We start from the raw sequence: 12,500 nt of genomic DNA on the forward strand, positions 1-12,500 counted from the left end.
TAAAATAGCAGAGAGTGATTGCTCAGCGGGTACAGAAGAAGGAGGGGTCTCTCTTTCTTTTTCCGAGTGTTGGGTCACACCTTCTTTTAGCAATGCCAGGGCCTTTCGTCTCCCACGCCCTCTGAAAAATGCAGGTATCGATGAAACTACTCATCACTCCTTCAATCTTTTTCACTTCTTCTTCTTCTTCTGTTTCTCTCATTCACGCCCACTGTACAACCACTTAACAGCTTCTTCTTCCTGTGGTTATTGTTGGTAGATTCGCTAACATTGTGTAGCAAGGGCTTGGTTCTTATGGGGGGTTGATCGATCTCAATACTACGGAGGACGATGAAACGCCGTCGTCTCTTTCCTCTTCCTCGGCGGCTTCGTCTTCGTCCTCTCACTCTGGTGTTGTAACTACTGCTTTTGGCCCCTTCTTCTAACGCTGTGTGCTTGGAGCTATGGCACGCATGTGCGGGTCCAATGATCTCGTTGCCCAGAAAGGAAGTGTTGTTGTGTACTTCCCACAGGGCCACTTGGAACAGCAGCTTCAGGATTTTGCGGTCGAGGCCTGTAATATCAATTTCCCATCTCATGTTTTCTGTCGCGTACTTGATGTTAAGCTCCATGTAAGCATTCTCTTCCTGATTTTCGGTAGGAAAAAAGTGATTTATGTCCCTAGTTGGTCGGGTTTGGATATTTTTTTCTTCCCTTTTCTAGTTTTCCTTTATTGGGGTTCTGTTTGCTTGCTGAGAAAATTGATTGGAGATATGTATTTGAGACCTATTATGTTATATTTGCCTATTATTGTGTATGATCAGTGGGAAAATTTTATGTGTATTCTGCTATTTTCCCTTCCTTCTTCGTGAATGGTGAGTGATGGCCAAATGTTGGTCTATTACATGACATATATAAGCGTTTTCTTGGCAGGCCGAGGAAGGGAGCGATGAAGTGTATTGCCACGTCTCGTTGGTTCCTGAGAATGAGGTGAGGTTTATTGTTTTAGTTTGGTGTTGTGTCGGAGAAAGTACTGAAAAAGGAAACAAATTTCAACCCTTCGATCTTGCATTCGTGGTTCTAGGAAATAAAGTTCGCTAAACTCGCCTACTATAATGAAGTTGTTACATTTAGCCGAGTTTCATATTTCTGGAAACTGAGAGCTCAAAATACTTAATATGCACATAGATTCATCTCCCCCCCCCCCCAATGCTATACTTGTCCTTTTAACATAGCCTCAGTGAAAAAGGAAAGGACAAACCTAGACATTACTAATAAATGTAATATGGTAAATTGAAGAGTTGCACATTGATTAGAGTACCTTTAGTTGAATTACAACTTTTTTTCCTTTGGCTACCTGAAGAGGAGGAAGGTTTGAAGCTTAATCTCTGCCCATATACCATCCATTCTTACTGCCTGAGCAGGCTGAGCTAGCCTTAGGAGACTTATTAGAATTGCTTTTATTTTGCATGAACTTGCCCTTTGTTCTTAGCAAGTGGAACGAAAACTGCCAGAAGGAGAACTTGATGCTTATGTCGAAGAGGAGGATGCTGTTGCTGTGGTGAAGTCCACGACACCCCACATGTTCTGCAAGACTCTGACAGCTTCCGATACTAGCACTCATGGTGGGTTTTCTGTGCCTCGCCGAGCTGCTGAAGATTGCTTCCCTCCCCTGGTAACTATGGATTATGTTGCATCCAGTGCTCTCTCTAGTCAGTGTCACCCAGTTCAATTGCTCCTTTGGTCATGGTCTATATGTTTTGCAATTTTGTTTTAGTTGAAGTTAATTTTTATAAGCTCTTTGAAGTGTGGTGGCTTTATCCAATTTGAAAATCTGCAGTTATAATGATATATCGTATTGAACAAATTGTTCCTTTAGGATTACAACCAACAGAGACCTTCACAGGAGCTTGTGGCAAAGGATCTGCATGGCCTGGAATGGAGGTTCCGACATATTTACCGAGGTATGGCAACTTGTCTTCAGTGTACTAGAATACCACTTGACTCTTCGTATTTGTATCTTTACTCTCTATCCTATGGACAGGTCAACCAAGGAGGCATTTGCTCACCACTGGATGGAGTGCATTTGTAAACAAGAAGAAGCTTGTATCTGGAGATGCTGTGTTGTTTCTTAGGTATGAAGACTTCAATTTGAAGCCCGCATTAGCATTTATTCCCAATCAGGACTAACCATATAAATTTTTGGGTAGGGGCGAGGATGGAGAACTGAGATTGGGAATTCGTAGGGCTGCTCAATTGAAAAGTGGTGGTACTTTATCAGTTCCATCTGCTCATCAGTTGAATCCTAGCACTCTGATGGATGTGGTTAATGCTTTATCCACAAAATGTGCCTTTAACGTGTATTATAATCCCAGGTATTTTCCCTCTTGTCTCATAGTTTTCTCTACTGTTAGTTAGAGGTTAGAGGAAATCTGTCCGTTATGAAGTGTAATTGCCGAGTGCAATGTTGATTTTAACTTGATGATTTAGGATGATATTTCCTTTATACAAAAGAGGGAGAAATTAATATCCTCCTTCAACTTTAGGTGACTAACAACCCCAGTGGAGGGGAGCGTTAGCAAATGGCTCAAAGTTGAAGAGGTTATTTGCATTTTTCTCTATGCAGATAGGGCCCGTTGCTTGGCCTCTTTTTAGCATTTCTCCTCTAGTTTAGAGAAGAGGTTTGTTTAAATGGGTTAGGAAAAGTACATCGCACCTCAATAGTGCTTCTAACTCCTTAGCTCTGCTTGTTTTTACTATTTATAATATTGTGCGCAGGTTATATTTTTTTGGGCCAAGAGGGTTTTGCCCATATTTTGATCTAGTTTAGTGGACACTTTTTGTCATTACTTACATGTTTTAATCACACTACAGTTGCTCCGGATGCTTACACTAACTTTCCCTTGAAGTTCCAATTTATTTCCCTTCCTTCTTTCAGCATGTTTTCTGTTATTTAGATTTCTAGGCACAACAGCCTTTGCTTGAACGTTTTACCTTGCTACTTTCAACGTATAATAGCCCCATAAACAACCCTGCAGTGCAATCAATTTAATATTGGTTGCTGCTTTTTCCTGATTTTACTCGGTCACTTAACAGCCAATGGGTTTTTGATGACTATAAGTTGCTCAAGTGTGCTTGGAGTATTGGGTCTTGGGTTTGTCATGTCAGCTGAACTCTTACATACTAAAAGAATGTTTCATTACCAGTGATGCTACAATTACATCTATGATCTACCGTCTTGGTTAAGTTTTCCATGGTTTCATCTAATCCTAAGATTTTTTCCTTCCTTTATTTTTCCTTTGTTGAGATGCTTTCTGATTATTATCGTCTTTCATATATTTCCCTTTCCGTTGTAGGGTTAGCTCATCAGGATTCATAATACCCCGTCACAAATTCTTGAAAAGCCTTGATCATTCATATTTGGTTGGAATGAGGTTCAGGATGCGTGTTGAAACTGATGAAACTACAGAGAGAAGGTTTTTCTTGATTGTGCTGGTGGCACTTAAATAATTGGTCTCCAAACAAATTCTTACTCAAATTACTTTTGGTGGCAGGTGCACTGGATTAATTGTTGGAATGAGTGATGTGGATCCTATTAAATGGCCTGGATCAAAATGGAAATGCCTGGTGGTATGTCACCAGAAGCTTTTTTACTTCATCTTTATATATGCATTTTATAGATAGGTGTGGGTTCTATACCTCTAAGAAAAAAACTGGGGGGGGGGGGGTTCGTGTGTGGGCCCCTCTCCTATAAGGGAGGGTTAAATTGTCAGTACCAAAAAAGTATGCGTTAGATGGCAAGTTAGGAGATGATTGTCTGCATGTGTTGTAAGGTGAACACCTTAGGCTGTAAAAAGACTATATTATTTCCATCGTTGAAGAATTAAACATCCAAATTTGTGTGGATTTTCCTGCTGTTTTCTCCTGTATCACATCAAATGCAGTTCTTGACATTTGACACTAATGAGGATAGTGCTCACGTTTGAATAAAGGACTGATCTTATGAGTAATCTTAGGGTGGACTTGTTGAGGCAGTTTCTGGCCAATATGCTCATGCCTATCTAAATTTCATGCTAACTGAAAAAAACCAGTATCCAGACTCATTTTGGTAGTTGTGGCTAAAATTCAAGGCTGCTTAGTCTCTGCATACAATAGTTACTACTATTTAAACATATAGTTCTTGCGGAAGAGGGCAATACTATAAGGAAGTAGTGCTCACATGTTCTGATTGGCCTCAATACTGTAAAAAGTTCTCTGGTTTAGTGCCGGCTGTTATTTTTGTTGTCATTTGTTTGAATCTCTAAGCAAATACAGGGTCCTTTGTTGTTCATTTTTTTTTTATTCAGTTAATTTAAAATGGATGCTTCTCTTATGGTTTTTCCTTCCTTCAAATTTGAGTATTTTTTAATAATTCCCAGATTGCACTGCTTTTTCCTACTCTCCCTTTCAATATAGCATACCTTATTTCCTTCTTTTTTTTTTGGCCAGAGCAGGCCAATATTAAAACATTATTCGTATATTTGTTTCCACAAATCATGTGAATATTGAGTTGGCTTTTTTTTTTTTAATAATTTTTTATGTAAAGCAGATAGATTTGATTGCCAGTTTCACAAGCACTCATGTTGGTGGCTGAAAATAAAATTATACTTGATTACATAAAATGTGGCTCAGATAACTTCAAGTCTTATCCTAGGAAATACGTCGTTCATGTTAATTTGAAAAATGAAATGAATTTGATAACATTCTTATATAAATAAAAGATCCCAGGGAACACAGAATTCATTAAAAATGTACAAGTTTGCCATTCCAAAGCAACCTAGAGAGTGCCACTGATAAACCTTTTTTGGGCTTCATCTAATTGCCAAGTGTTGGCTTCTTTTTTTTTTTTTTTAATAATTCTTCTGCGATTAAGAGGCTACAGATATGACATTTGTCACCTGTCCATCATGAGGGGTTTATCATCTTCTGGATGTTTTGAACACAAATTAGGTTTTGCTTGAGTTCGTGTGTTAGAAAAATAGTCGCATATTTGATTTGGAATTTCCTGCAAACTGCTTCCTGATGATTTGTTGCATTTGAAGTTACTTCAACCATAGACCATTTCCTTTGGGTTAAAGTGTGTTTTTGCTTTGGAAGTATATCTAGGGGAGATATGGGCACCCTAAAGAAAATTGTGGTGCAATTTAGCGCATAATATTTCAAAACCAATCAATGTTGTCTTTTTTTTAGTGGTCAATGTCAGGTCAAAAAATGTCTCTTGGCCTGCACTAACAGTTAGCTTAATGTTAATTGCTAAGAATAGGGCAATATTACACCGGTTTTGAAAGATTTTGTGCTATATTGCTGTACGATGTCTTCTAGGGTTCCCATGAACCCTTTGGATATACTTTCGGAGCAAAACTGCTCTTTAACTCGTTTTCTTTTTTCTTTTGCCTGTTAATATTATGATATCTGATTGTAACATGATTTCATTCGTTTTGTTATTATAATTGATGACAGTCATGATCTTCTTATCTTTGCAGGTCAGGTGGGATGACATTGAAGCCCCTAGGCATAATAGGGTTTCCCCTTGGGAGATTGAGCCATCTAGTTCTGTTCCCACTTCCAATGCTTCCGTGGCAGCTAGTTTTAAGAGGAACAGGATTGGTCTGCCTTCAGAAAAGGCTGAATTACCAGTCCTGAGTAAGTCTCTCTCAATTAAGGCGGATGACTATGCTTTGAACCAAAATTTACTGTTCTGTTGATCTGAATGGTCTAAATTTCTTTTTTATTAATCATATTATAATCTTTCTTAATAAATTTAGACTGTTCAAATCAATGGAATTGTTTTAATTTTTTCAATATAACTTTTTCACTTGAAACTGAGAGGATCCTTATCGGATTTATTATGAATACTGTTTGGTTCTAATATTTTTTCTGGAGTTGGTTCTGTTATTTCTTCTCCTACCTCACTCAGTGTCAGGTCTAAAAATACTTTATTCTACAGATAGGATTGGAGGATCAGACTTTGGGGAATCATTGAGGTTCCAGAAGGTCTTGCAAGGTCAAGAAATATTGGGCGTTAATACCCCATATGTTGGTATCAGTGCCCAGAGTCACCAATTATCTGAAAGCAGGTGCTACCCTGGATCAAACTGTTCCAGAATTGTAGCAACAGGAAACAATGTCAGGGCCCCACAAGTGAGTTCTGACATTTCATGCCATGGCATAGGCTTTAGTGAATCCTCACGATTCCAGAAGGTCTTGCAAGGTCAAGAAATACTTCCAAGCCAACCATACAGAGCCTTGTCTGTCAATGAGGCTCATAGAACTGGCGGCTTTGGAATCTTTGATGGTTGTCAATTGCTGGGCTCCAGAAATCAATGGTCTACCCAGATGCTGGACAATTCTTCCCATATGCATCCATCTGGGCCAGTTTCATCCCCATCATCTGTTCTGATGTTCCAGCAAGCAGCCAATCCAGTTTCCAACCTTGATTATGGGAATAAAAGTAATCAAGAGATGGAAAGAAAAATGCACCACCGAGGTTCGTATGTTTCTGAAGTGAATGCTAGAAAATTAGCGCAATCCCCATCTTATGAGCCTGGTTCCTGTGGGCAAGTTCAGGAAGGAATGAATTCTTTTGCCACGTCAAATTTTCATAATCATCTGGTCACGGCAAGTTCAGATGATTCTATTTTGCCACTGACAGGTAGCCGAGAGTTGGCTTCTTCATGTAAAAGTAGCTGTAGACTCTTCGGTTTTTCATTAACCAAGGAAAATCATATTGCCCATGAAGAAGCACGCTCCTCTACAATCACCTGTCAATTAAATTCCGGACCTTCCTTTCTAAGACATGTTGGGGATGAACTTCAGCTAGGGCCTTCACTCAGGAACAAGGCGGCTGGAAGCAACTGTACCAAAGTAAGCAACCTAAATCCTGTAAGAGATGCTATTTTACATGATACTGAGGAACTTATCTAGTCTTCATAAAATGATCATTTGAACTGCAATTAAGAGAATGAATTTGCTCCATTCTTTTTGTTTTTAGATATCCTTCAGATAGGATTGAGCCCATTGTGGTGCTGGAGGCTGGCCCTGGGAACTAATCCTTGGGCCTTTTTTCTCTTTCGAGCTGGTTCTTTCCTTTTGTATCCAAAAAAGAAGGAAAAAGAAGAGCGTAAATTTGGAGAAAACAATGAGCAGTTAACCAAATGAATGATGTAATGTTGGTTGTAGATAGCACATGCCAGTTAGTGCTTATCATCAATTTCATTTGTAGAGTTATTAGTGATCTTTCAAGTTTGATTGAGTGTGATGCCATATTGTGGTTTAATATAAGTACAGAACATGGATTTAGTTTTTATATAGGGAAAAATTACATTCGAGGACAAAAACTTGATAAAATTTACTATGAATGACTGAAAATTTAAATTATTCTTGAGGACTGAAGGCCGTGATTTTGCCCTTGAATGAACAACAAATGCCCTTTCTGGCAACCAAAAACATGCCCATATGGTAAGAGAACTAAAATCTTATGTAATGATCTCAAAAATCCCTGTAACTTGAGGAAGTTTGGGCTATAACATCTTCATGCTAAGTGATGCAAGATGATTAATACCTAAAGTCTGATAGTAGCAATAATAAGAATTTCTTGTTATTTGCTTGTTTACTTCTCCCCCAGTTTCTCTTTTTGTCTTCCCCACTCCCTCCTCCCCCTTTTTTCCCTTACCCTCCTATGTCCTACACTTGGTGGTAACCCTTTTAATGTTGAGAGTTGGGAAGAAATGCTGTAAGTTCCACTAATAGTCCTGTAAGTTTCTTGTAACATGGACGCCTAAGCGGTTTTTAATGATGAGAGTAGGGAAAGATGATGAAGCATATAACCTAGTGGTCAAATATAATAATCTCAAAAATTTATTCCAATTTAAGGAAGATTAAATTGTACCCTTCTTTTTTCTTTTGGCAATAGAATCATACCTTTCATAGCTGAGCTAAGAAGCAAGGTGCTTAGAAACTAAAGAGTTTGTAAGTAACAATCCTGGTAGTCTCTTGCAATTTTAAGAAGCATAAGACGTAACTTTCTAGAAGAAGATAATTGGGGTATTGTTATTTATTCGAGGAAAATTAACGTCTTTTGATCTTTAGAGATAATCGGTTGTTCACAAATTTGTATTACAAGTTCTTCAATTTTTAGTCTTTGAAGATGAATTTCCTTTTAATAGTTTTGTTATCAGGTTGCTCAATTTAAGCACTACTAGTACTGTATTACTTCAGCATAGTGCTGCATGATTGGATCTTCGGAAGGGTATTCATGGGTGGGGTCAACCCTAACCCAAGGAACACCACAAGCTACATTTTGTAGCTTATTTCTGGCCCAACCTGGTTTCTAAACCTGGCCTGAATGGACCAAGACCGGGTTTGCTTGGCCAACTGGTTCAGTGAATAACCCTCGTTCATCTTCCAAGTTCTTCTCATGCATTATACTGAGTTTCTTCTTAATAGTTTTAGACTCATGTTTGACTCTTATAATTTCTTATTTGTTTGCAGGGAGTGCTTCGGTATTGACTAGAGTCTAATGAAGCATGTTTGCAGAATGATGCTGGCATGAAGGCTAGCAAGAGAATGTGGATAGATGATAAAGTAATAGAATTGCATAAAAACTCAGTATTTTGCCAAGGGAAAAAACCTATATTTGTTTTCTATATTCCCAGGATTTATCTAAGCTGTTAAGGTCCAAACCAAACTACTTGTATGAAATATTAATCTGAGGCATACACTTCTTATGTGAACTTTTAGACGATCCCTGAAATATGAAGCATCTTTATCTTCATCTGATATGTACCAATCATAGTTTGACTAGTATTTCAACCAGAATTTGAAACGGTTTAGATAAGGCCAGATGAGAAAATACTCTTTCAAATTAAAGTTGGTTCAATTGGTATCGTACTTAGCCTCTATCCCTCCATTGAGTGAGAACTCTAATTTTATTGACAGTGTGAAAATCTTATTGATAAATAATTTGTAAATGCTATTATAGGCAATACTTGAATTGAGGTTAGTCGTAACTCTGGAGAGAAAACTACAATCACAGAGCTATATTGGATCACAGGGTCATGACCAACCTACCTACTCAATGAGCAATTTTGTGAGCTGCTCTCTTGTCCATGTGTGCGCTATGTGAATAGGATCCTTACAGTTGTGTTTTTTTTCAATTGGATCCTTGAACTTTTTTTTTTTTCAATCAATAGTTGTTCTCCTTATATTCTGTTCATACTACTTTTATGCTGTCAATGTTATCATAATGATGTGGTGAATTAACAAGAGAGAGTGTGAAAATGTTAAAAGATGTTTGAGGGAAGATGATGTGGTAAATTAAGTAGTTCGATTTACCAATTCATGGGTCTTTAATTAGTTATTGACATCAGGGACTTTTCCTATTTTATTTCAAAATTTATTACTCCCATACTTTTTAAAAAGCAATTTATTTTTTTAGCTTTGAATGTATAGCTATGTACATATTAAGAATATATGTTATGAGTTAATAAAAGCAAATTATTTTCAATTAGAATTTGAAAAACAACGTAAGAAGAGACCTACTGAGCGCTATTCAAATATTGCTTCACGATATCCAACTTTTAGATACTCCTCCGGTCCTTATATAAGACCCAATTGACTTTTTATTTGGTCCTAATTATAAGACCAATCCATTTGTCTCTTATATTTATGTATTTTTTTCCAAGATAATCCTTTTAATAATGATAGTTTTAGCCAATATACTTAATTAGCAAGGATATTTTAGGAATGACAACACTTATTTATTATAAATAACCAACTTAACTTACTTCCTTAATCTCCTCAAATAAGTCAATTGGGTCTTATAATAGGACCGGAGGAGTATATAATATATAATTGATGTTATTATAAGCATTCATCATGCTATTTAATTTTTTGTTTGTAAATTATTTACTTTTTAACAGATTCATTCCTGAAAAATTGCTTAATCCCCTTTTTGTGTGGTCAAGCTGGGTAATACTCTCTTGGAATGCGGACATATATTGTTGTTCAATCTTAGAAATGGACTGACCTTGACGAGTGTTCCCCCCCCCCCCCCCTCCCTCTTTTTTGTGTGAACAAAGCTTAACAAGTGTTGAGACTAGAAAAATAAGCCCATGCATTATCAAAAAGGAAAAAAAACAAAAAGAAAAATATGCCCATATTTTTAAAATGTGAAAAGTCAAGCATAAATTAAATTTTGAATATCAAAATTGACCTACAATTTTTGCTTTATATAATATGCTCAACTAATTAAAATACCCCTTGACTTATTATTAGATGGTCTCTAAAATACATGCTCCCTCTTATCCATATTATGTGGACCTTTCTAGAAGAAATTTTAGTCCTTTTTATAACACCCTTTAATAGTGTCAAATAAGTATCAACTATATTTATTTTTCCATATATGTCTATATTTTTTTTGTAAGACCCTTTAATGTTTTTATTAATACATGTAAATTAGTTAGAATATTCTTGTAATAAGGATTAGAGTATAATTACTCCACAAACACAAATAATGAAGAGTGTAATAGTTAAAAAAATAATTAATACTTCGTTAACATTCCAAGATAATGGAATCTTGCAAACATTTTTATAAGGTCTTTGAATTAATACATAAAACATTTTCCAATAAAAAAGGTGTGTAATTTTCCAATAATACCAATATAATACTGCCTCTGGTCCTAAATATAAGAGCTAACGGACTAATTTGAATAGATTAAAAAATAAGTTAAGTTAATTATTTGTAATAAATAGGTGTTGCTTTTCCTAAAATATCCTTGATAATTAAATGTATTAGTTAAAATTATCATTATTAGAAAAATTATCTTGAAATAAAATACATAAATATGAGAAACAAAGTGAATTGTTGTATTATATTTAGGATTAAAATAAAAATTAAAAAAGATCTTATATTAAAAACAAGAAGTAGTATAAAGTCTTTCGATTTATCATTTGGTGCGTCATGAACCCTTTAATTAAATGACGTAACACACACATATGTAATATAACATGCACGTTTATAATATGGAATATATTAATCAAAATCAACCTTCAAAGTCAATTCTTTGCCCAACTTTCTATGTATTAGATGAGAATGGAACCTCCTTTATTTATTTGGAATTTTTGTTGAGGGACAAAATAGATCTTGTTCAATACGTGGGAGACGTGTTTGTTGTTATCCCATTATTATATTATACTTTTTTTTTTTAAAGGGCCAAGTTATTTACTTGCACATCAAGAAATGCCAATATAATTAATATGACAAAGAAATAATGAATTGAAAATTAAATTAAGAGGATTAAATGCTAGAGTTTTATTTTCCTATTATATATACACACATACCATGATTGAAATTTATTTTCAATTTACTTCACATCCTGTGAAAGATATTAGAATATACAGACACATACACACAAGAAACTTTTTGTTGTTGTAATTAATATCATAGTAAAATCATATTAAATATCCCCTCCGTTATTTTTTTTTATAAGCAACAATCATTATTGTCTTTGTCTCTAAATATAACAACATTTATAAGTCTTAAATTTTTGTCGTAAATTTTCTGGTTTTACTCGTATTAGAGATTTGTTTTAATAGTTAATACATTTAATTTCTGTTTCCCAAAATATCATTTTCTAGATAATAAATTATATTTTAATATAATCTCTTCCATTCATACTTTTTTTTTCATAATTATTTTTTTAATAATTTTTTTTCTCCATAAATAAGGGTATTTTGGAGGAACAAAAATTTAATTTTATATATTTATTGTCTTAATTAATTTTAACTAATTTCTTGATCTACATGATTTAGTCTAAAGTTTTTTTTAATAAAAAGGACACAGGGATACTTTTGTTACTGTAAGATATTTATAATTTCTACTTTTTAAAAATTAGAAGAAATTTCACTATCAGTAACATTGTAATGGGATTCTAGGTTGTCTATGATAAATAAAATCTATCTAGAAGCAGCTTAATCTAGACTTTGGGTGATTCTGGTTAAAAAAAAAAAAAAAGACTTTGGGTGATTGTCCCTGACCTTGGTGGGGTCATGTGGAAGGGAAAAACAAAATAAAATCTTTGTTCTTTACCCCACATTTTTCTTTTCTTTTTCTTGTTTTCCTTTTTTTTTTTAATTGTCGGTTCCACCATGAAAATTATGATCTCTATCTACCATTTTAATTTGATGTTCAGTCTAGATTTTAAAATACGGACAAATTTTAGGTCAGGTTTTTCAAAATTATTACTCTACATCCATTATTTCAATCGGATTCTGCTTAAATTAAATTATTTCCTTTCAATAAACATTTAATTCCATAAATAGTTCACGCTATATAAATTAAACATGTCTAGTTAGGCGCCAACATAACAATAATAGTTGCTTTGCATTATTCTTTTCTCTTGCACTTCTTTATTTTTAGTGTTAGTATTGTGTTAATTTTAAAGGGTAGGTGTAGATTTATCTCAAAAATAGCTACTAATAAG

At 35.0% G+C, this 12,500-nt stretch overlaps 1 pseudogene; it reads left to right on the top strand.

The window, feature by feature from the left end:
* Nucleotides 1–278: 278 nt before the first annotated feature.
* LOC114724394 (auxin response factor 3-like) lies at nucleotides 279–8,823 on the top strand (annotated as a pseudogene).
* The last annotated feature ends 3,677 nt before the right edge of the window (nucleotides 8,824–12,500 follow it).

This window comes from Neltuma alba, unplaced genomic scaffold (assembly GCF_004799145.2).
Source record: "Neltuma alba isolate B1F8T4 unplaced genomic scaffold, ASM479914v2 tig00012187_pilon, whole genome shotgun sequence".
Classification (NCBI taxonomy): domain Eukaryota; kingdom Viridiplantae; phylum Streptophyta; class Magnoliopsida; order Fabales; family Fabaceae; genus Neltuma; species Neltuma alba.